Source organism: Phyllobates terribilis, unplaced genomic scaffold (assembly GCF_046119375.1).
Source record: "Phyllobates terribilis strain yellow unplaced genomic scaffold, ASM4611937v1 Scaffold_65__1_contigs__length_7625178, whole genome shotgun sequence".
Classification (NCBI taxonomy): domain Eukaryota; kingdom Metazoa; phylum Chordata; class Amphibia; order Anura; family Dendrobatidae; genus Phyllobates; species Phyllobates terribilis.
Window position 1 is genome coordinate 2901966 of NW_027362825.1, and position 22675 is coordinate 2924640.

At 43.6% G+C, this 22675-nt stretch overlaps 4 non-coding genes across 4 annotated transcripts; all 4 read left to right on the forward strand.

Annotated features, from left to right (window-relative positions):
• The first annotated feature begins 7518 nt into the window (after positions 1-7518).
• Positions 7519-7601, forward strand: TRNAL-CAG (transfer RNA leucine (anticodon CAG)). Its single transcript has one exon. It is a non-coding gene; the product is annotated as a tRNA-Leu (tRNA).
• Positions 7602-8536: 935 nt separating this feature from the next.
• TRNAF-GAA (transfer RNA phenylalanine (anticodon GAA)) lies at positions 8537-8609 on the forward strand. The gene has a single exon. It is a non-coding gene; the product is annotated as a tRNA-Phe (tRNA).
• A 1184-nt stretch (positions 8610-9793) lies between these two features.
• TRNAL-CAG (transfer RNA leucine (anticodon CAG)) lies at positions 9794-9876 on the forward strand. The gene has a single exon. It is a non-coding gene; the product is annotated as a tRNA-Leu (tRNA).
• Positions 9877-21418: 11542 nt separating this feature from the next.
• On the forward strand, positions 21419-21491 carry TRNAF-GAA (transfer RNA phenylalanine (anticodon GAA)). Its single transcript has one exon. It is a non-coding gene; the product is annotated as a tRNA-Phe (tRNA).
• Positions 21492-22675: the final 1184 nt, after the last annotated feature.

Genomic DNA, 22675 nt, shown 5'->3' on the forward strand with positions numbered 1-22675 from the left:
CAAGTATCATACTGTCGGTTCAGCGTGGGTGGCCTGAGGACAGGGGGGAGGAGGAGGAGTAGGAGGAGGAGAGCATGGTCAGTCGTCATCTTGGTGAGGACACGGAAATCTTTCCCGTTACCAGTTTGGCATGCATAGCTGACTTTATGTTACGCTGCCTTAACCGTTACCCTCGCGTCGTCAAAATGTTGGGTGACATTTATTACTGGTTGGTGACACTTGTAGACCCCCGCTACAAGGAGAACTTTCATTCTCTTATTCCTGAGGTGGAGAGGTCTACAAAAATGGGCCAGTACCAGAAGGGCCTTGCTGCAGAACTGTTAAAAAAATTCCCATCTGAACACGCTAGCGGCAGAGGTCACAGTTCGTTGACCAACCAAAGCGTACAAGCGAGAGAGAGGCAACTCCAATCCAGCAGAGGCAGTGGAACACTGTCAATGTTCTGGGACAGTTTTCTCAGACCCTCCCTTCGAACAGACCCTGAGGCGCTGGGTACTCTCACATAGAGTGGAAAGTTTCAAAAGATGGTTAGGGAGAAGCTTGCCGACCGTACCAGCGTCCTCCTTGATTCCTCTGTGCCTTTTAATTATTGGGAATCCAAGCTGGACACTTGGAATGACCTCGCTCTGGGAGGTCCTGGCCTGCCCTGCTGCTAGCGTGTTATCGGAGCGTGTTTTTAGTGCCGCTGGGGGAATTATAACTGATAAGCGCACTCACCTGTCAACTGACAATGCTGACAAGCTGACCCTTATCAAAATGAACAAGGGCTGGATTGGGCCAGACTTCTCATCACCACCAAATGACAACAGAGTAACATAAAGTCAAATCCACTCTGTTATTTCGGGAGGTGTATTCATATGCACCGCTTCACACCCACACATGGGTATAGGCTTCCTCATTTCGGCTGTTTTATGTTCTTCTCCTTATCCTCAGCCTCCACCACCACTATACCACCAGGGTGACCGTGGTCCATGTTGCCATTATTGAAAGTTCCTCCGTCCTTATTTTTGTCAGCTTTTGCTTGGAAGGCATAAGCAAAGACTGTGGGAGACCCACTCCCCAATAATGGGAATAATATTTTTAAGATGCTGTACTGTGTGGCTCTTGTAAGGGGCATTAAAACCATCTTGTTATACGCCTCTGACCTCCACGTCTCTTCTGAGGGGCATTAAAACCGTCTTGTTATACCACTCTGACCTCCACGTCTCTTGTAAAGGGCATTAAAAGCGTCTTGTTAAACCACTCTGACCTCCACGTCTCTTCTGAGGGGCATTAAAAGCGTCTTGTTATACCACTCTGACCTCCACGTCTCTTCTGAGGGGCATTAAAAGCATCTTGTTATACTACTCTGACCTCCACGTCTCTTTTAATGGGCATTAAAAGCATCTTGTTATACCACTCTGACCTCCACGTCACTTGTAAGGGGCATTAAAAGCATCTTGTTATACCACTCTGAACTCCACGTCTATTGTAAGGGGCATTAAAAGTATCTTGTTATACCACTCTGACCTCCACATCTCTTGTAAGGGGCATTAAAAGCGTCTTGCTATACCACTCTGACCTCCACATCTCTTGTAAGGGGCATTAAAAGCATCTTGTTATACCACTCTGACCTCCACGTCTCTTGTAAGCAGCATTAAAACCGTCTTGTTATACCACTCTGACCTCCACGTCTCTTCTGAGGGGCATTAAAACCGTCTTGTTATACCACTCTGACCTCCACGTCTCTTCTGAGGGGCATTAAGAGCGTCTTGTTATACCACTCTTACCTCCACGTCTCTTCTGAGGGGCATTAAAACCATCTTGTTATACCACTCTGACCTCCACGTCTCTTGTAAGGGGCATTAAAAGCGTCTTGTTATACGACTCTGACCTCCACGTCTCTTGTAATGTGCATTAAAAGCGTCTTGTTATACCACTCTGACCTCCACGTCTCTTGTAAGGGGCATTAAAAGCTTCATGTTATACCACTCTGACCTCCACGTCTCTTGTAATGGGCATTAAAAGTGTCTTGTTATACCACTCTGACCTCCACGTCTCTTGTAAGGGGCAATAAAAGCGTCTTGATATACCACTCTGACCCCCACGTCTCTTCTGAGGGGCATTAAAAGGGTATTGTTATACCACTCTGACCTCCACGTCTCTTCTGAGGGGCATTAAAAGCGTCTTGTTATACCACTCTGACCTCCACGTCTTTTGTAATGGGCATTAAAACCGTCTTGTTAAGCTACTTGGACCTCCACGAGTCTTCGAACGGGCATTGCATTTCCTCCTAATTTTTTGAAGCTTTTGCTTGGAACGCATAAGCAAATACTATGGGAGACCCACTCCCCAATAATGGGACTTATGTTTTTAATATGCTGTACTGCATGGCTCTTGTAAGGGGCATTGCAAGTTGCTCCGTCTTAATTTTTGGAAGCTTTTGCTTGGAAGGCATAAGCAAATACTATGGGAGACCCACTCCAGAATAATGGGACTTATGTTTGTAATATGCTGTACTGCATGGCTTTTGTAAGGGGCATTGCAAGTTGCTCCGTCTTAATTTTTGGAATCTTTTGCTTGGAAGGCATAAGAAAATACTATGGGAGACCCACTCCCAAATAATGGGACTTATGTTTGTAATATGCTGTACTGCATGGCTCTTGTAAGGGACATTGCAAGTTGCTCCATCCTAATTTTTGGAAGCTTTTGCTTGGAAGGCATAAGCAAAAACTATGGGAGACACACTCCCCAATAATGGGAATAATGTTTGTAATATGCTGTACTACATGGCTCTTGTAATGTGCATTGCAAGTTGCTCCGTCCTAATTTTTGGTAGCTTTTGCTTGGAAGGCATAAGCAAATACTATGGGAGACCCGCTCCCCAATAATGGGAATAATGTTTGTAATATGCTGTACTGCATGGCTCTTGTAAGGGGCATTGCAAGTTGCTCCATCTTAATTTTTGGAAGCTTTTGCTTGGAAGGCATAAGCAAATACTATGGGAGACCCACTCCCCAATAATGGGACTTATGTTTGTAATATGCTCTACTGCATGGCTCTTGTAAGGGGCATTTCAAATTGCTCCGTCCTAATTTTTGGAAGTTTTGCTTGGAAGGCATGAGCAAATACTATGGGAGACCCACTCCCCAATAATGGGAATAATATTTTTAAGATGCTGTACTGTATGGCTCTTGTAAGGGGCATTATAAGTGTCTTGTTAAGCTACTGTGACCTCCACGTCTATTCCAAGGGGCATTCACACCATCTTGTTAAGCTACTGGGACCTCCACGTCTTTTCCGAGCGGCATTAAAACCCTCTTGTTAAGCTACTGCGACCTCCACCACTTTTCCGAGGGGCATTAAAACCGTCTTGTTAAGCTTCTGTGACCTCCACGTCTCTTCCAAGGGGCATTCAAACCGTCTTGTTAAGATACTGGGACCTCCACGTCTTTTCCGAGGGGCATTAAAACCGTCTTGTTAAGCTACTGTGACCTCCTCGTATCTTCAAAGGGGCATTAAAATCATCTTATTAAGCCACTCTGAACTCCACAGCTCTTCCAAGGGCCATTGAAATGTTGTTTTTAATTACCTCTAACGTCCACGACTCTTCCAACGGGCATTGCATTTCCTCCTAATTTTAGTCAGTTTTTGCTTTTCAATGCAAAGGCGAAAACTAAGGGAGACCCACTCCCCAATAATGGGTAGAAGGTTTTTAGTAAGCTCTAATCCACGTCTGTTTCATGGGGCATTGCAGTTCCTCATAATTTTTGGAAAGCCTTCCATTCACTGCTTAGGCCAACAGTGTACAGGACATCCAGTTGCTATAAATGGAAAAAATGGTTTAGTTAGGGCCCTCTGACCTCCATGTCATTTCCAAGGGGCATTGGAGTGCCTCAAAATTTTTGGTAGGCATTGCACTCACTGTATGAACTATAACTGTGTAGACGAACTGCTCCTTTTGTTACTGAAACATATCCTACAAGACATATGTGGTTGACTGGCCTGATATTGATATGAATGGTCCCTGTTTCTCCTCCTCTTTCTCCTTTGCCACTACCTCATCCATCATTTATCACCTGAAGCTTTGTTTTAAAGGGAGTCATAGAACTGGAATAGTAGCAGGAAAACATCCAGCAATCCTCAGAGGAGGTAGGATATGCACGAAAACGCTGACCACCTCAGGCCTAGCCGCTACTACATACATGCGCTTGCATTCCAAGAAAACAAAGCAGATGCTAACTTGTATCATCATCATCATGGTCCTCACCTTGGCACTCTCAACTCCCCTGATGGAGAAGCCAGGGCCCACCGGAGTAGTCTGGTTCTCTGGTGGGCTTGTCCAATGCTGCCCTAAAGCAGGCCGGGCTAAGAAAAGTGTGTGGGGGGATGTTCCAAGGAGAAATAAGGGTGGCTGGAGACCGTTTATGGACACCCGGCTGCCCCCAGGTGGCTGGGGATCGTGTGTAGACAACCGGCTGCAGGGCGGCTGGGGACCGAGTGTGGACACCCGGGGATAGTTGCAAGTCTGCATCTTCTGATGCGCCAAGGATGACTTCTGATGTGCACACTTTTAGGCAGTGACCTGGGTGTAAGAGATGCTTACAGGGGTCTTCCCCATGCTGTTCCCATGTCTTTTCAGCACTGTATGCATGTGTCACACAGCACATGGCCAGATAAGGTTGCAAAATGTTAAAATTACATTTCCCGGTGAATGCATTTGTCACGGTTGAAAGCAATACAAAAGTGCAAAAACGCATAAAAAATGATACTTGTGAACATAGCCCAAGGTGTGGAGGAGTATTTTTTTGGGGGGGGTTATTTATTTTACCTTATACACAAGTTTTTACCCTGGAAAGGAAGTTCCTTAACATATTTCACAGGAAAGCAGTTTCAGTTTCGTTCTTGAACGTTTTAGTGTGAGCCCTTAAAAGTGGCTTACTACCTCTGACCACGTTGTTGAGAGCAGTGACCTGGGCATCAGAAATGCTTCCTGGGGCGATCCCCATGCTGTCCCCATGTCATTTGAGCACTGTCACTATTGTTTTGGGCACTTGTTAGGCTTTTAAAAGACTGCCGGGGGTGTGACGCCAAAAATGCTCGGGTCTCCCTTAGACTAACATTGGGCTCGTTGCTCGGGACGAGCACCCGAGTATCACGGCGAGCTCGGCCCAAGCTTCGAGCACCCGAACATTTTAGTGCTCGATCAACACTAGCTGTAACTAATAGGTTACGAATCAATATTAAAATAAAAGAAATCATGGTATATTTCCTTTCATCACAAGTAATGCTCATCTTTCTACTGCTTAGCTTAGAAAGAGTTAAATCACAAAATGCCAGAAGAAGTCAGGTTGCTGAGCGGTCTAAAGCGCTGCGTTCAGGTCACAGTCTCTACTGGAGGCGTGGGATCGAATAACACTTCTGACATTAGCATTTTCTTTCAAGAAATTGTACAGCTTCACTCCTGTTACTGATTAGTTGGGGGTCTGCTTTATTGGTGGCAATCTCAAACCGAAAACTAAAAGTGACGGAGCTTAGCAAAACCAATTCTCAACTTTGGCAGTATTCCTGGGGGTCCTTGAGGCAAATTTTAAATGTCCTGAATTTGTGCTTTCACAAAAGAAAAATACTGTGGATATTAAAATGGGAGGGACTATTTCATCTCTATGTGTTCTCTGTCCCTATTACGGCGGAGAGTGAACCTCCTAAGGTGCTGTCGTGGAAGATTCCTAGAAACTTAATTACCAGTAAGTCTAATTTCAGATTTTTCTACCTCAGGAATAAATAGACTATAAATATACTTAATAAACAAAAGCTAAAAGAGCAGATGAACATAGTTTAACAAGTCTGAAATGTGCATGTGATACTGACATCAAAGTTTCACCACATTTTGGGACAAATGTTTTCACTTTCAACATTAACAATCAGTAGAATATTTTCTCTAAATTTGCATCTCCTTTCTTCACTCCAATTGTTTGCACCTAAGAAAAAATAAATCTTGATGCAACATTATGCTTACAAATTGTGTTTTATGCTCAATCATCACCTGTCCTACAGAGACACAGTCAGAATTACCCTGGCGAATTGAGTAAATTTTAATATGTAAAAAAAATGCAGAATTGCTGTTTTTTTTATTCATTCACAAAGAGTTAATGTAAGTTATTAAATATGTACGCAAAATAGCGTGACTTTCAAATATGGATCATCTTGCAAAAACAAGTCAAAGTAAAAATAAAAACATCCAGTTGTGACATTTACAGTGTGTTGAACATTCGTGAAGCTAAATGTGTCCAGCCGAAATAGCTTAACTGGGAGAGCGTTAGACTGAAGATCTAAAGGTCCCAGGTTTCGGCAAAAGTTTTTTTCTTCACCCATTAAATTTTAAGCAGAAAATAAACAAAGCATATGGACTGACTGTTTACAGAGAATGTAAAAATCCTAATCATTATAACTATCTACAGGAAATAAAATGATAGAAACTTGAGAACTGAACACTTTTAACTTTTGAGGAAAATAATATTTTTTGTAATTTTTCCTTCATTCTGGACGTCATCACTTTGTTTTATTTTAGTTTGACTTAGCTGTATGAGGATTTAAAGGAAACCTGATAGCTAATACGGGCAGCATGTATCAGACACTAGCTGAATGATTTCAGCCATTTATGTTTGACTATGAATCGCTGTGGCATTACTGAGACAAATATGCTTAAAAAAATATGCCAGGAACAAAGCTGTTTGGGGAAAAAGCCAGGAAGGCAAAAAACACAAGCCCCAACTCAGGACCGTCATCTTTCATTCTAAAAATAGGGGTTTCCACGTTAATGGTAAGACAAAGAATCCACAGATTTGGCATTTCTCTAGCGAGGAGAGCCCACTTAAAATGTATGGGGTGCTTGTCTCCATAAGCGCAAGCTGGGCACTAAACTGGCTTATTTGCAATTCTGGATGTTGCAGAGTGAAAACACCTGTTGAACAATAAGAGTAATTGCTGGCGTTGATGAATTCATTGTGAGGAGTAATTTATAAAATGGGATCACTTTGGAGGGGTTTCTGCTGTTTTGGTACTTTTGGAACTCCGCAAATGTCACCCTCAAAATATTCTTTCAAAATCTGCATTCCCAAAACCCAAATAGCGCTCTTACTTTCAAAGCCCTGCTGTGTGACCAAACAGTAGTTTCTGAAGACATATGGGGCATCACCGCATTTCAATGAAATTGTGCAACTTTAGATATTTTCACAAGAAAAACTAAATATATATTGACCTAAATTTACCATTAATATAAAGTACAATGTGTTACAAAATAACACTATCAGAATCACGGGGATATGTTAAGCATTCCAGTGTTATTGCCACATAAATTGATACATGTCAGATTTAAAAAACGGTGCCTGGTCATGAAGCTCAAAATTGGCTGTAACTAATAGGTTACAAATCAATATTAAAATAAAAGAAATCATGGCATATTTCCTTTCATCACAAGTAATGCTCATCTTTCTACTGCTTAGCTTAGAAAGAGTTAAATTACAAAAGTCAGAAGAAGTCAGGATGGCCGAGCGGTCTAAGGCGCTGCGTTCAGGTCGCAGTCTCTTCTGGAGGCGTGGGTTCGAATCCCTCTTCTGACATTAGAATTTTCTTTAAAGAAATTTTACTGCTTCACTCCTGTTACTGATTAGTTGGGGGTCCGCTCTATTGGTGGCAATCTCAAATCGAAAACTAAAAGTGATGGGGCTTAGCAAAACCAATTCTCAACGTTGGCACTTTGGCAGTATTCCTTGGGGTCCTTGAGGCAAATCTTAAATGTCCTGAATTTGTGCTTTCACAAAAGACTTCTGGGAACATCAAATAGTTTCTTTGTGCATATGTTAGTTGTTGCTTTGGTATCGGAAAAATACTGTGGATAGGAAAATGGGAGGGACTATTTCATCTCTATGTGTTCTCTGTCCCTATTAGGGCAGAGAGTGAACCTCCTAAGGTGCTGTCGTGGAAGATTCCTAGAAACCAAATTACCAGTAAGTCTAATTTCAGATTTTTTTACCTCAGGCATCAATAGACTATAAATATACTTAATAAACAAAAGCTAAAAGATCAGATGAACATAGTTTAACAAGTCTGAAATGCGCATGTGATACTGACATCAAAGTTTCACCACATTTTGGGACAAATGTTTTCACTTTCAACATTAACAATCAGTAGAATATTTTCTCTAAATTTGTATCTCCTTTCTTCACTCCAATTGTTTGCACCTAAGAAAAAAATAAAGCTTGATGCAGCATTATGCTTACAAATTGTGTTTTATGCTCAATCATCACCTGTCCTACAGAGACACAGTCAGAATTACCCTGGCGAATTGAGTAAATTTGAAAATGTAAAAAAAATGCAGAATTGCTGTTTTTTTCTATTCATTCACAAAGAGTTAATGTAAGTTCTTAAATATGTATGCAAAATAGCGGGACTTTCAAATATAGATAATCTTGCAAAAACAGGTCAAAGTACAAATAAATACATCCAGTTGTGACATCTACAGTGTGTTGAACATTCCTGAATCTAAATGTGTCCTGCCGAAATAGCTCAGTTGGGACAGTGTTAGACTGAAGATCTAAAGGTCCTTGGTTCACTCCCAGGTTTCGGCATAAGTTTTTTTCTTCACCCATTAAATTTTAAGCAGAAAATAAACAAAGCATATGGACTGACTGTTTACAGAGAATGTAAAAATCCTAATCATTATAACTATCTACAGGAAATAAAATGATAGAAACTTGAGAACTGAGCACTTTTAACTTTTGAGGAAAATAATATTTTTTGTAATTTTTCCTTCATTCTGGAAGTCATCACTTTGTTTTATTTTAGTTTGACTTAGCTGTATGAGGATTTAAAGGAAACCTGATAGCTAATACGGGCAGCATGTATCAGACACTAGCTGAATGATTACAGCCATTTATGTTTGACTATGAATCGCTGTGGCATTACTGAGACAAATATGCTTCAAAAATATGCCAGGAACAAAGCTGTTTGGGGAAAAAGCCAGGAAGGCAAAAAACACAAGCCCCAACTCAGGACCGTCATCTTTCATTCTAAAAATAGGGGTTTCCACGTTAATGGTAAGACAAAGAATCCACAGATTTGGTATTTCTCTAGTGAGGAGAGCCCACTTAAAATGTATGGGGTGCTTGTGTCCATAAGCGCAAGCTGGGCACTAAACTGGCTTATTTGCAATTCTGGATGTTGCAGAGTGAAAACACCTGTTGGACAATAATAGTAATTGATGGCGTTGATGAATTCATTGTGAGGAGTAATTTATAAAATGGGATCACTTTGGAGGGGTTTCTGCTGTTTTGGTACTTTTGGAACTCCGCAAATGTCACCCTCAAAATATTCTTGCAAAATCTGCATTCCCAAAACCCAAATAGCGCTCTTACTTTCAAAGCCCTGCTGTGTGACCAAACAGTAGTTTCTGAAGACATATGCGGCATCACCGCATTTCAATGAAATTGTGCAACTTTAGATATTTTCACAAGAAAAACTAACTATATATTGACCTAAATTTACCATTAATATAAAGTACAATGTGTTACAAAATAACACTATCAGAATCACGGGGATATGTTAAGCATTCCAGTGTTATTGCCACATAAATTGATACATGTCAGATTTATAAAACGGTGCTTGGTCATGAAGCTCAAAATTGGCTGTAACTAATAGGTTACAAATCAATATTAAAATAAAAGAAATCATGGCATATTTCCTTTCATCACAAGTAATGCTCATCTTTCTACTGCTTAGCTTAGAAAGAGTTAAATTACAAAAGCCAGAAGAAGTCAGGATGGCCGAGTGGTCTAAGGCGCTGCGTTCAGGTTGCAGTCTCTCCTGGAGGCGTGGGTTCAAATGCCACTTCTGACATTAGAATTTTCTTTCAAGAAATTGTACAGCTTCACTCCTGTTACTGATTAGTTGGTGGTCCGCTCTATTGGTGGCAATCTCAAATCGATAACTTAAAGTGATGGGGCTTAGCAAAACCAATTCTCAACGTTGGCACTTTGGCAGTATTCCTTGGGGTCCTTGAGGCAAATCTTAAATGTCCTGAATTTGTGCTTTCACAAAAGACTTCTGGGAACATCAAATAGTTTCTTTGTGCATATGTTAGTTGTTGCTTTGGCATCGGAAAAATACTGTGGATAGGAAAATGGGAGGGACTATTTCATCTCTATGTGTTCTCTGTCCCTATTATTGCAGAGAGTGAACCTCCTAAGGTGCTGTCGTGGAAGATTCCTAGAAACCAAATTACCAGTAAGTCTAATTTCAAATTTTTTTACCTCAAGGCATCAATAGACTATATATATACTTAATAAACAAAAGCTAAAAGAGCAGATGAACATAGTTTAACAAGTCTGAAATGCGCATGTGATACTGACATCAAAGTTTCACCACATTTTGGGACAAATGTTTTCACTTTCAACATTAACAATCAGTAGAATATTTTCTCTAAATTTGCATCTCCTATCTTCGCTAGTGTTGAGCCACCCCCGTAGTGTTCGAGTTCGGTTCGGTTCGTCGAACACCCGTGTGTTCGCCGAATTGTTCGTCGACCTGTTCGTCGAACACCTTCGAACACCGTTAAAACCAATGGCAGGCAAACAAAAACACATAGAAACACATAGAAAACACCTTCAAAGGTGTCCAAAAGCTGACAAACTGCTCAGAAGACATAACTAACACATGGAAAAGTGACAAGTACATATAGTCATGCGAAAATAAAAGAGGTGGAGGAGTAAAAGGAGGGGGAGACACAGATATAGGCATGTCATGCCCTTCTAAAATCCAAAAAGTGAGAAGCCGACACGGCCAGTCCGTTCCTGCCCGTGCCACCTCCGTGTCGCCGGGTTTGTGCCAGAGCCGCGGTGAACCCTGACGGCCAGCCCCCCTCTCCCAATACTGGTGCCTGTCCGCTGGTGGGTCGAGCGAGCCCCCCTGTGGTGGAGGCAGCTCTAAGCTTTTTAATTTAAATTGTCTCTCTAATTTGAATGAATACACTTTAAATCCATTTACAAGGATCTATTGGAGGGCAAGTCTCATGCCAGCAGCCGCGTAATTCCAGCTCCAGTAGCGTCCACTAAAGCTGCTGCAGTTAAAAAGCTTTTATAAGGATCGAGCTCGGCTGTCCACCGCAAGGCATCCTACTGCCAGTCCCAGCCCCTATGCCTTGGGGTGCCTCCTGATGCTCTTCACTAAGTATCCCATGGTCCCGAAGCATTTCCTTTGAAAAAATTAAGTGTCTAAACTACAGGTGGTGTAGCTTGCTTAACAGCCGGGATAATCCGCTGACTAGCAGACACTGCTACTAGGCACAAAGTATTTCCTGGGCTAGATGCAGTTAAAAATTTGTAATTAGATACTCTCGTTGGGTGCTGAGAAAGCATTCCATAGAGTTTCCTGGCATGCCATATATGATTCTCTTAAAAAGCTTGGGGTAGGGGTCTAGTGGACCCTTTTATAGCCAAAATCACGGCCCTGTATCGCAATACGTCACCTAGGCTGAAGATAAATGGAACTGTAGCACCCTGAGGGCTCGGTTGCTACAGACGTATTGCACCTCACCCAGAGGTGTGATATCTCACTCTCAGGTAAGGATGGAGTGTGGATCAGGACCCGACACCTGCATGCATTACACCACATTACCGTGGGGCAGGGCGACCAATATGCCCCTGAGATGGGCACGACAGTCCCTGTCCCTGGCTGGAGTGGGGGGAGGGAACACTGAGGAAGGGGAACCCTGTAGTGCAGGAGCAGGGAGGAAGCAGTTCCTGGGTGCATTGAGAAGGGAGTATAAAAGGTGGGCACCATCTTAGTTCAGTGCAGAGAAGTCTGAGCAGAAGTGGCAGGGAGCAGGGGCTCTGCATGAGCTCTGCTCCGGAGGCGGGCCTAGTAACAGAGGCCCAGGCCTGGAAGAGGGAGAAGGAAGGAAGAGGAGCGGAGAAGGCTCCAGGAACGAGGAATGAAGGGATCCCAGGGGTGCGGATGGGCGAGTCGCCACCGCACGCCCGAATCCACCTGCGTGGAGGGGTCAGGCCAAAGGGGGAGACCGGTCCCCGAACTAGTGGAGGCAGGAAACGACCCTCAGCTAGAAACCGGAGGCTCTGACATTTTATGTGGCACAGCCCCTCACTACACCCGCTAGGAAGGCACCACATAGGGTCAGGGAAACTGGCGCCAAGTTTACCAAGAGGAGGCCCGAGGCAGCCGGACAGAAGTGTTGGTAAGAAAGGCCAGACAAAGGACACACAAAGGGGGTCCTGTGAAGTGCTCCAAAGGTATCTGGGAGTTGTCTGAGCCCCTCACCTGGTGAGCACAGTACGACGTGGGCAGCCGTTACCTGCAGACGTGGTCTGGATAATAAGAACTGTGAGTAAAGGCCCTGGACTGCATCACTGACTCCGTGTCGTTACTGCTGCTGCCCTGCACCATCACCCCCATCCTCCGCATACACTGCCCTGAGGCTATACTCCTCCCGTGGGGAGTTATGCTACGCTCTGCTGCACCCACAACACCAGCCTCAGCGGTCTGCCCTGTAGCGGCGGTTCACTCTGACCGCAATCCACGGGTGGCGTAGTCGGACATTTAAACATCAAAACCACATAAATAGTTCCGCCACTGGTTTGACCGCCCTGAGCCACGGAACCGGGTCGCCGCCACGAAGACTACAACCACCAGCATCCACCAAAAAGGGTCCGGCTCCGGGTGTCCCAAGGCCCAGGGGGTGCGTCAGAACATTTTCATCACCTTTCACAATCACCAATGGGACAAGGCAGGGATGTCCTCTGTCCCCTCTCTTATACATCCTAGTGACGGAGCACCTGCTCTCATCAATTCGCCATAACCCCAATATTAGGTGGATTGAGGTGGGAGGCACCGAGTACAAGTGCTCTCTATTTGCTGATGATGTCCTAGTATATATCACTCAATCACATATATCCATCCCTGCTGTTATGGCTGAAATAGATCACTTTGTTACATGGTAAAATTTTAAAATCAATGCAGCGAAGTCTGAGGCCCTCGATGTCTCCCTCCCCAAATCCATATAGGATTCCATCCAGTCCAACTTTCCCTTTGCCTGGCCCTCACAGGGTATCAAATAATTAGGAATTCCTATTCATAGAGACCTCTCCCATCTATGTTATCTTAATTTTGGGCCCTTTATTGAACAATTCCATACAGACCACGGTTGGCAAGTTAGAACTGTAAGATTCACTACGTGAACCGCTGGTGTTTTGTGGAAAAGCACATGTACACCGCGTTCCAAATTATTATGCAAAAAGTGTTTAGGAGTGATAAGGGAAGAATTTGTTTGTTTGTCAGTTAAACTCATTGATGGTGATGTGTGTCAGGGCTCTTTATATCACTGTAAGCAATTGCAGACACCTGTGCTAATTAGTTTGGCAGGTGTGTCCAATGAAAGGCAAGACTACTTAAGAAGGCTCTCTCACATTATTAAGCAGCCTACATTTTCTGCCAAAATGGGAAAGAAAAAGGATGTGTCGGCTGCTGAGAAGCAACAAATTGTGGAGTGTTTAGGTCAAGGCATGACTACAATCAACATTGTGCGATGATCAGGATGAAGTGTCTTGGCAATCAAGAAGTATGTAGCTGATTCACAGTACACACGTGTGCGTGCTGATAAGGGCAAATTGAGGACTCTTTCCTACAGGCAATTACGTCAGGTTGAAAGAGCAGCGGCAAAAAAGCCTTGTCATAGCAGCAGACAAGTTTTTGAAGCTGCTTGTGCCTCCAACGTCCCCCGAACAACAAGATGCAGGGTCCTTCAGAGGTTTGCAGCTGTGCATACGCCATCCTGTCGACCTCCTCTATCCACTTCACACAAGCAGAAACGGCTCCAGTGGGCCAAACATTACATGAAGACTGATTTCAAAACTGTTTTGTTCACGGATGAGTGCCGTGCAGCGCTCGATGGTCCAGATGGATGGAGTGGAGGATGGCTGGTTGATGGACACCCCACGCAAACACGGCTACAGCGCCAACAAGGAGGAGGTGGAGTAATGTTTTGGGCTGGAATCATGGGGAGAGAGATTGTCGGCCCCTTTAGGATCCCTGAAGGCGCTAAAGATGAACTCCATAATGTATGTGGATTTTCTCAAACAGCACTTCCTGCCATGGTTCAAGAAGAAGAACCGTGTATTTCACAGCAAGATCATTTTTCTGCATGATAATGCACCATCTCATGCTGCACATAAAACATCTGCATCTCTGGCTGATATGGGCATAAAAGGGGACAAACTTATGGTGTGACCCCCATGCTCCCCTGACCTCTACCCCATTCAGAACCTTTGGAGCATCATTAAAAGGAGTGTCTATGATGGCGGGAGGCAGTTCACATCTAAGCAACAGCTCTGGGAGGGTATTCTGTCCTCATGCAAAACAATTGAAGCAGAAACCATCCAAAACCTGACAAATTCAATGGACGAGAGAGTTCAGAAGCTCCTTTCGAACAAGGGGTCCTATGTGAAAATGTAACATCACCTAGAATAAAGTTTTGAGTTGAAAACTGTTTGATTTCAGTTTCTAACAACCTGCTAATGCTTATAATTTCAAAAATGACCATTTTTTTGGTCTTTATTAAAATGAAAAGGTTGATCGAAAAGTTTGGGGGATCTAAGAGTGTGGCAACCCAGTAGTCATGATTACTTCGAATTCTGACAATATGAGGGTCATGCTGCAGGTAGTGCAGCAAGAAGGCACTTATGTGTCTTGCGCATCTCGGAGCCCCAAAATTATTTTCCGGGCTAGATGCAGCTAAAAATTATTTTTAATTTTAAATCTGGTGGAGCTTATTATAGATGGCCTAATAGGATCAGTGCTGCACACTGCTACAAAGCCCAAATTATTTTCCAGTCAAGATACAGATAAACATGATTAGTAATTTGAAAGCTTAAAACGTTTGGTAGGGTGATTTTATCCAATCATCAAGCTTTTACTCTCCCCAGGATGACACAGGGGTAGAAAAGTCATTTCGGATCCATGATTTGTTCATCTTTATGAACGTGAGTCTGTCTACATTATCAGTGGAGAGCCGCGTGCGCTTATCTGTCAGCACACCACCAGCAGCGCTGAACACACGTTCAGACAGAACGCTGGCTGCGGGGCATGACAAGATCTCTAAGGCGTAAGTGGCTAGCTCCGGCCATTTATCCAGATTGGAAGCCCAAAAAGAGCAAGGGTCCAGTGACACAGTCGTGGCTTCAATGTTTACTTGGAGATACTCCTGTACCATCGTCTCTAGGCGTTGACTATGTGTCAGACTTCTTGTCTCCTGTGGCCTTGCAAAGGATGGGCTAAAAAAGTGGTGAAATGATTCCGCAAAATTGATGTTACCACCAGATACTGTGGTTCTGTTACGGTTTGAGTGCTGAACACTTGACGGTCCCACGGTTGGCAAGTTGGAACTGTGAGATTCACTACGTGCACCACTGGTGTTTTGTGGAAAAGCACATGTAAGATTCTGCAACAGTCTCTGCTGATACTCCTGCATGCGTGCATCCCTTTCTATGGCAGGAATAATTTCTGCAAATTTACTTTTGTACCGGGGATCTAACAGTGTGGCAACCCAGTAGTCAGGATTATTTATAATTCTCACAATTCGAGGGTCATGTTGCAGGTAGTGCTGCAAGAAGGCACTCATGGGTGTTGCGCATCCAGGAGCACCAAGTCCCTGTTGTGTTGGTGGCGAGGTAACAATCATGCTTCCTTCCTCTGTCCTCTCCCCCCAACCTCGCACAACAGAAATGTGATCAAGGTCTCCCTCATCTGATGAGTCTTCCATCAGTTCATCCTCCACTTCTTCCTGGGCTCCTGCACCTTCCTCACTAGTTTGGCTGCTACCATGCGCCCTGGTAAAACCATCTCCCCCACCCTCACATGCCTGCCGCCTTGGTGCTGCCGACCTTCTGGACCTTGCAGATGTTAGCCCTTCCGCATACAACTCCTCCTCCTCTACTTCCTCCACCTCCTCTTGTGCCACCACCTGACTCCGAATTCTGTTTAACATGTGCTCCAGCATGTAAATCACCGGAATAGTCATGCTGATAATGGCATCATCAGCACTAAACATCTTCGTCGCAATTGCAAAACTGTGCAGAAGGGTGCATAGGTCCCTGATCTGAGACCACTCCTCCAGCGTGATTTGCCCCACCTCTGAATCTCGTTGGCCCAGGCTATACGTCAGAACGTATTGCACCAGGGCTTGTCGGTGCTGCCACAGTCGCTGCAACATGTGCAGAGTTGAATTCCACCGGGTAGGCACATCGCATTTTAGCCGGTGAAGTGGCAGGCCCAACGACTTCTGTAGAGATGTAAGTCGCTGAGCTGCGGGATGCGAACGGCGGAAGTGAGCACACAGCGACCGTGCCCTCTGCAGAAGGCCATCTAGTCTGGGATAGTGGGCTAAAAATTGCTGGACAACCAGGTTCAACACGTGAGCCATACAAGGCACGTGTGTGACATTGCCCCGGTGAAGGGCCGCACCCAGGTTTGCAGCATTGTCGCACACGGCCTTCCCTTGTTTCTGGTCCAGTGGAGACAACCATTCATGAAATTGGTTCTCCAGAGCTGACCACAACTCCTCAGCTATGTGACTCACATTTCCCAGACATTTCAATGTAAAAACCGCCTGATGACGTTGAGCCCTACTGCCAGCATAGTAAGAAGGTGTGCAGGATCCCTTCTGCGCAGTTAGAAAGCTTGTGGCATGACCAGACAGGCTTTGGGTGCAGGTGGAAGACCGAGAGGAGGTTGAGGAGGCAGAAGCAGTGGAGGAACTTTGACATAAAGAGGATTGACGCACAACTCGTGGGGACGGCAAGACTTGGACAGCAGCCCCTTGTCCTGCTGTCACCATAGTTACCCAGTGCCCAGTCAGCGACATGTAACGCCCCTGTCCATGCCTACTCGTCCAAGTGTCTGTGGTGAAATGCACCCTGTCACACACAGAGTTTCTCAAAGAAGCGGTGATGTTGTGTGCGACATGCTGGTGGAGCGCAGGCACACCTTTCTTTGAGAAGTAGTGCCGACTGGGCATCTGGTACTGGGGCACTGCGACGGACATAAGGTCTCGAAAATCCTCTGTGTCCACCAGGCTGAAAGGCAGCTTTTCTGTAGCCAAGAGCTTGCAGATGGTGAAATTCAACCTCTTAGCTTTCTCATGGCTAGGAGGAAATGGTCTTTTACTTGTCCACATCTGAGGGACCGAGGGCTGGCTATTGTGCTTAGACGGGGTTGATAAGGGTGTCCCCGGCAAACTGCCGGTCTGTGAGGAAGATGCAGGCGGACATGTTAGGTTGCCTTGATCCAAAGGTGGTGCTATCGATGTCGGACAGCGCTCAACACCAGCTGGTGTTACCACCTCCAAAGAAAATGATGACCTGCCAATCACGCTGGCTGTTGCGGGTAAAGAGGTGGCAGGTCTGCGCCCCAAAACAGGTGTGACTGCTGTCCCCCCAGTCACAGAGGATGAAGAGGCCGCGGATGCACAAGATATGGCAGACTGTGGTTGGCCCGGCCGGCTAGGCCGCATTGTAGCACACTGAGCTTCCCACTGCAACTTATGCTTCATGTCCATGTGCCGGTTCATGCATGAAGTACTCAAACTATGTATTTTTTGGCCTCTACTTAGCTTTTGCTGACAAATGTTACAGATAACACGAGTTGGGTCATCTTTATTGATCTGAAAAAATGCCCAGGCTATGCAAGGCTTAGCACCCATGCGACCTGAAGAGCCACCACGACTTGTGGTGAGAGGCAGAGTTGTGTTTGAGGATGCAGTTGTTGACGTGCTTCCAGTACTACGTCTCTGTCCAGGAAGGCGAAACCTGACCTCGTCGTCACTAGCATCTTCCTCCACCTCCTCTGCTAACCTCATCTCTTGGCTGACTGTGGGTTGACAGTAAGTGGGATCTCCGACCTCATCATCATCACCCTGTGCGTTATCACACCCGTCGTCCTCAGAGCCAACCTGTTCCTGCCCTGACAAAAAACTAAAGTTGTCGCTCCAATCAGGTATTTGAGTCTTATAATCGTCTTCCTCATTGTCTCCTCCAACAGGAGTTACAGTTTGGGAATGAGGGTCTACATTATGGTCAGAACCTTCTGCGTCTGGTCCTGGATCCGACTCATAAAGATTCTGGGCATCAGTGCAGATCATTTCCTCGTCTGGATTCACAGAAGCGCTGGAGTCGACCTCTGATTCCCAGGCTATAGTATGAGTAAACAGCTCTGCAGACTCAACCATCTGTTCTACCTCATACTCAGACGGGCAGCTGGAGATTTGGGAGCTGTGAGGAAGCAAGTGCGATTTGGGTGACACCTTTGAGGACTGGAGTATTTGTGATGTTGAAGTTGATGTGGAGGAGAGCCCACTTAAAGGAGCACTTGATATCCGTTGAAGCACCTGCTGTTTTTGGGCCTCATCTGGAATTTGTAGCGATTGGCGTGGCCGTAAGAAAGGGATCTTATCACATTGTCCGCTAAAAGAAGTAGACATTTTAGTTTGGCTGGAAGATGGTCTTTTTTCTGCAGATGTTACTGTTGCTTTAACACCTACCCCACGGACAAAACCTTTTTTCCCCTTCCCAACACGCCTATTCCCCTTTCCACCAGCAGCAGGCCTTTTTCCACTCATTTTGGTGGTTAACTAATTCACAACTCTGGAGTTGTTTGCACAAAAAAACAATGGATGGTAACCGAGCAGAGCTGAGTGGCCAAACTGTGGTATTAGGCCAAAACTATTGGCTGGGTTAGATGCAGAAAAAAATTATTTTGAATTTGCAACCTGATGGAGGTCAGTATAGATGGACTAATACAACAAGTCCCACACACAGCTAGAAGCCCAAATATTTTTTCAGAGGTACTGTAGATGCAGATAAAAATTAGTTTTAATTTGCAACCTGATGGAGGTCAGTATAGATGGACTAATAGATAAAGTCCGACACACTACTAGAAGGCCAAATATTTTTTCAGAGCTAGATGCAGAAAAAAATTATATTCAGTTTGCAACCTGATGGAGGTCAGTATAGATGGATTAATAGAACAAGACCCACACACAGCTAGAAGCCCAATATTTTTTAAGAGGTAGATGCAGAAAAAAATATATTCAGTTTGCAACCGGATGGAGGTCAGTATAGATGGACTAATACAACAAGTCCCACACACAGCTAGAAGCCCAAATATTTTTTCAGAGGTACTGTAGATGCAGATAAAAATTAGTTTTAATTTGCAACCTGATGGAGGTCAGTATAGATGGACTAATAGAGAAAGTCCGACACACTACTAGAAGGCCAAATATTTTTTCAGAGCTAGATGCAGAAAAAAATTATATTCAGTTTGCAACCTGATGGAGGCCAGTATAGATGGATTAATAGAACAAGACCCACACACAGCTAGAAGCCCAATATTTTTTCAGAGGTAGATGCAGAAAAAAATATATTCAGTTTGCAACCGGATGGAGGTCAGTATAGATGGACTAATACAACAAGTTCCACACACAGCTAGAAGCCCAATATTTTTTCAGAGGTAGATGCAGAAAAAAATATATTCAGTTTGCAACCTGATGGAGGTCAGTATAGATGGATTAATAGAACAAGACCCACACACAGCTAGAAGCCCAAATATTTTTTCAGAGGTACTGTAGATGCAGATAAAAATTAGTTTTAATTTGCAACCTGATGGAGTTCAGTATAGATGGACTAATAGAGAAAGTCCGACACACTACTAGAAGGCCAAATATTTTTTCAGAGCTAGATGCAGAAAAAAATTATATTCAGTTTGCAACCTGATGGAGGTCAGTATAGATGGATTAATACAACAAGTCCCACACACAGCTAGAAGCACAATATTTTTTCAGAGGTAGATGCAGAAAAAATTATATTCAGTTTGCAACCTGATGGAGGTCAGTATAGATGGATTAATAGAACAAGACCCACACACAGCTAGAAGCCCAATATTTTTCAGAGGTAGATGCAGAAAAAAAAATATTCAGTTTGCAACCTGATGGAGGTCAGTATAGATGGATTAATAGAACAAGACCCACACACAGCTAGAAGCCCAATATTTTTTCAGAGGTAGATGCAGAAAAAAATATATTCAGTTTGCAACCTGATGGTGGTCAGTATAGATGGACTAATAGAATGATGCTATGCCCAAAAGATTTTACTTCACTAGGTGCAGTAAAAAAATTGGTATTCTATACACAGGTGGTATATCTTGCAACACAGATAGGCTACTCCACTGACTAACACACTCTGCAATAGGCCAAAAAGGATTAGCTTTGCTAGATTCAGCCAAATGCTGTGAAAAAAACTTGCACAGCACTGGCACAGACCTGCCTGGCAAAAACTGATAGGAACTGATGTAACCTAGTCCTGAAAAGGACTCCAATTACAATTAGTCTTTACTCCCACAACCTATCTATTTAAGAGCACAGACCTCCCTGATAAAAGTCGTAGGAAATGCTGTAACCTAGTCCTTAAAAGGACTGCAATCACAACTATTCCCTACTCCCAAGCTATCTGTATATTTGTGCGAAAATTGGCTTGAAATTAACAAGGTATAGCGCACACAGCAACAGCGGTGCCGTCTAACACGCAGCTGCAGCAGTGAGAAAATGGTGGCGACGGGGAAAATGGCTTGGTCTTATAGGGCAAGGACATGTGACATACACTGCCAATGACACATGCCCTTGCTTGTGTGAAAAAAAGCACTTCGCTCCGTGTGTGCGCTGCTGATAGGCTGACAGATTGCACCTCCCCACTGCAAATGCGGGAAAGAGAAAAAAAAATGGAGATCTTCATTGTTCCTGCAGAGATCCATCCCTTGCCCCTCCCCCCACCCCGCTGTACACTCAAACTGCGTATTAACATTAATTTTCATCATTACTGAGAAAAAATCCAGTTATGATTTTGGTGCACGAACAGTTATCGAACATAACCTCGAACAGCCGTATTTTTATCAAATTGTTCGTGTTCGCAGAACGGCTCGAACACCGCCCAAAACAGCTCGAATTTGAGATTGGCGAACAGTTCGAGTAGAACAACGCTCATCTCTAATCTTCACTCCAATTGTTTGCACCTAAGAAAAAAATAAAGCTTGATGCAACATTATGCTTACAAATTGTGTTTTATGCTCAATCATCACCTGTCCTACAGAGACACAGTCAGAATTACCCTGGTGAATTGAGTAAATTTGAAAATGTAAAAAAAATGCAGAATTGCTGTTTTTTCTATTCATTCACAAAGAATTAATGTAAGTTCTTAAATATGTATGCAAAATAGCGGGACTTTCAAATATAGATAATCTTGCAAAAACAAGTCAAAGTAAAAATAAATACATCCAGTTGTGACATCTACAGTGTGTTGAACATTCCTGAATCTAAGTGTGTCCTGCCGAAATAGCTCAGTTGGGAGAGCGTTAGACTGAAGATCTAAAGGTCCCTGTTTCAATCCCAGGTTTCGGCAAAAGTTTTTTTCTTCACCCATTAAATTTTAAGCAGAAAATAAACAAAGCATATGGACTGGCTGTTTACAGAGAATGTAAAAATCCTAATCATTATAACTATCTACGGGAAATAAAATGATAGAAACTTGAGAACTGAGCACTTTTAACTTTTGAGGAAAATAATATTTTTTGTAATTTTTCCTTCATTCTGGACGTCATCACTTTGTTTTATTTTAGTTTGACTTAGCTGTATGAGGATTTAAAGGAAACCTGATAGCTAATACAGGCAGCATGTATCAGACACTAGCTGAATGATTTCAGCCATTTATGTTTGACTATGAATCGCTGTGGCATTACTGAGACAAATATGCTTCAAAAATATGCCAGGAACAAAGCTGTTTGGGGAAAAAGCCAGGAAGGCAAAAAACACAAGCCCCAACTCAGGACCGTCATATTTCATTCTAAAAATAGGGTTTTCCACGTTAATGGTAAGACAAAGAATCCACAGATTTGGCATTTCTCTAGCGAGGAGAGCCCACTTAAAATGTATGGGGTGCTTGTCTCCATAAGCGCAAGCTGGGCACTAAACTGGCTTATTTGCAATTCTGGATGTTGCAGAGTGAAAACACCTGTTGGACAATAATAGTAATTGCTGGCGTTGATGAATTCATTGTGAGGAGTAATTTATAAAATGGGATCACTTTGGAGGGGTTTCTGCTGTTTTGGTTATTTTGGAACTCCGCAAATGTCACCCTCAAAATATTCTTGCAAAATCTGCATTCCCAAAACCCAAATAGCGCTCTTACTTTCAAAGCCCTGCTGTGTGACCAAACAGTAGTTTCTGAAGACATATGGGGCATCACCGCATTTCAATGAAATTGTGCAACTTTAGATATTTTCACAAGAAAAACTAAATATATATTGACCTAAATTTACCATTAATATAAAGTACAATGTGTTACAAAATAACACTATCAGAATCACGGGGATATGTTAAGCATTCCAGTGTTATTGCCACATAAATTGATACATGTCAGATTTAAAAAACGGTGCTTGGTCATGAAGCTCAAAATTGGCTGTAACTAATAGGTTACAAATCAATATTAAAATAAAAGAAATCATGGCATATTTCCTTTCATCACAAGTAATGCTCATCTTTCTACTGCTTAGCTTAGAAAGAGTTAAATTACAAAAGCCAGAAGAA